Raw genomic sequence first — 2446 nt, forward strand, 5'->3', positions numbered from 1 at the left:
TTTACACCTCTGCTGGTGTCTGCTAGGTTTTTTTCTTCAGGGTATCCAGACAAAAGGAAACAGAGGAGGAGCCTATGTTTTCATTGTTGAGCAGAAATGCATCTCATTTTGCTGTACAATCCTTTTTTAAGATGTGTTATCTCTTTAAAAAAAAAAGAAAAAAGAAAAAACAGAAACAATATGAAAGAGAAAAAAACCAAATGTGTATGAAAAATCTTTTGTAACTTTGGTTTAAGTGGTAACTGATCTTTTTAAAAAGAGAACTAAGTTATTTACTTTGCAAATGTGCTGATGGCATGGATCCATCTCACTGACCTCAGCATCCTTTTTTTAAAGGTTTTGGGTTTTGTTGCCAATATTAAGTTATTTTAAATTGTGGTTGAAGCAATAGGAAATTGAAATATGGATTGTGCATGACCGTGTCTTGAGTGTAAAAATATTGCAGTTTGAAACTTGGACCTAAAGTATTGCAAAGAAAAGTTATAAATACCAATGGATTGTGTGACAGCAGCTTTTCCTATAGCATGTGCAGCATCAGAAAGACTTCATCAGTGTGGCTGTGGGTGCTTTTAGCTTTGTCCTGTGCCACTCTATGATGACATGAAACAGGACTTAACCTGCCACCAGCCCAGGCCACCCTTTGCCACCCCAGCTCCTTGGACCTTGTGTCCGCACAAGCAGACACAAAGTGTTTCTGCTGCTTCCCCCTTTTGCACAAATCCACAGAGAGCTGGGATTTTCCCTGCACTGCCCCCCAACAGGCACGGCGAGCCCACAGCAAACAAGGGGAGTGGAGCAGCCCAAGCCCTTCCTTTCCTGCAAAACAAAGCAGCCCATGCACAGCTCCTGGAGTGCCATCTCTGCTCCTGCCATGGGGGCTTGTTTGTGTCAGGCTGGCTGCCCCAGCCCCAGCCCCAGCCCGGGGAACAGTGGGTGGTGGGGGCTGTTGGCAGGGCCAGGGGCCGACTCCCATTTCATAAGCACCCCAGCCCATCCCGCCCGCCCTGCCGAAAAGCAGCTTGGCAGCCGGCTGAAGGATTAGCTGCATCCGCCCCAGCAAAGGGGGGAGCCTTTGCTTCCCGGCCAGGCCGTGCAATGCCCAAATCTGGGAGCATCCCCCTGGGTGTGGACTCATCTGTAAATTCGCTGTGGAGCCTGGCTTTGAAGAAGGTGCCAGAATCGAATCCCATCAGCTTGCCGGTGGCCAGGTCGAGGCAGAGCTTGTCATCCTTGACGTCGTCCTCCATGTCTCCAGATGCAGCAGCCCCACCTGGTACAGCTTCTCCAGGGGCTCCTTCTTCCCTGCGGCTGAGAGCAGGCTGTCAGTGCCCCGCCCAGGGCCCCGGCTGTCAGTGAAGCAGGATAAGCAAAAGCAGCTTGCATGGCGGCCACCAGTGCTGGGAAGAGCAGCTCAGCTCCAGCACAAGGGCTGCGTGTTCCCATCTGACGACCCCTGCGCAGCGATACAGGCAGGGCAGAAAAGCCTGCGTTTCTTGGCTTCTTGCCAAGGCACGTGTGGAGCTGTAACTTACCGGCTCCCTGGATCAAAGTGAGCCTGTGGCTCTCTCCCTTCTTCTATGGATGATGAATATCCTGCAGCCAAGGATCACCCAACAGGTCTTCTAATGAGGGCCTGCCCAAGGAGTGCAGGGACAGACACCATCTGATCAGCTCCTTGCAGTCTGTGGGGAGAAACCAGAAAGCGCCAGTCAGTTGCAGAAGGCTCCTGTCTGCTTTGCCCCACTATTGCCATGCCCAGGCCATGCCATGGGGGCTCCGAGCTGTGCCTGAACTTTGCCATCAATTCTTTGTTTTGGAGGAGAGCAGGAGAGCGGGGCATGTGCCACCTCCTCGGCAGCTGCCAGAGCGGGATGCTCATGAGCCCGCTGCTGTCTCCCAGCACCGCTATTCCCCCCGTGCCGCAGAGATGAGCATCCACCTTGAGAGAGCCGTTGTGGGAGCGACAGCTGGCCCCAGCTGATGTTCCGGCCCTTCAGGAACGGGTGCTGCCCGCAGACCATCTGGTGCAGCACGATGCCCAGGGACCAGACGGTAGCTGCCTCGCCGTAGTACCAGCCAAAGTGGTTCCATTCCGGGGGGCTGTACGATGGTGTTCCTACGGAATAGAGAGGCAGTTCATTAGGGGGATGTTGCCTGCTCCCGGAGCCTCGCCCCAGCATCCCTGGGCACGTGGGGGCCGCACCAGTGGCACGTGGCGTGACCCGCTGCCCTCTCGCCAGTGCCTGTGACTTGTGGACAAACTGGGGGTTGGAAAAGAAGCCACCGGTGTCGCAAGAGGGCAGTGGAAGCCCTGGCAAGGCCCGAGCATTCCACGCAAAGGGAAAACACGCTCAGTGCCGGGGGGGGGGAGAAACCATGCCTTCACCCTCCCTGCCTGCATTGCCCCAAAAAACATTCTGAAGCCAAGGCAAACAAGGCGAGCTGA

The sequence above is a fragment of the Coloeus monedula genome, assembly GCF_965178545.1.
Source record: "Coloeus monedula genome assembly, contig: HAP1_SCAFFOLD_492, whole genome shotgun sequence".
In the NCBI taxonomy this organism is placed as follows: domain Eukaryota; kingdom Metazoa; phylum Chordata; class Aves; order Passeriformes; family Corvidae; genus Coloeus; species Coloeus monedula.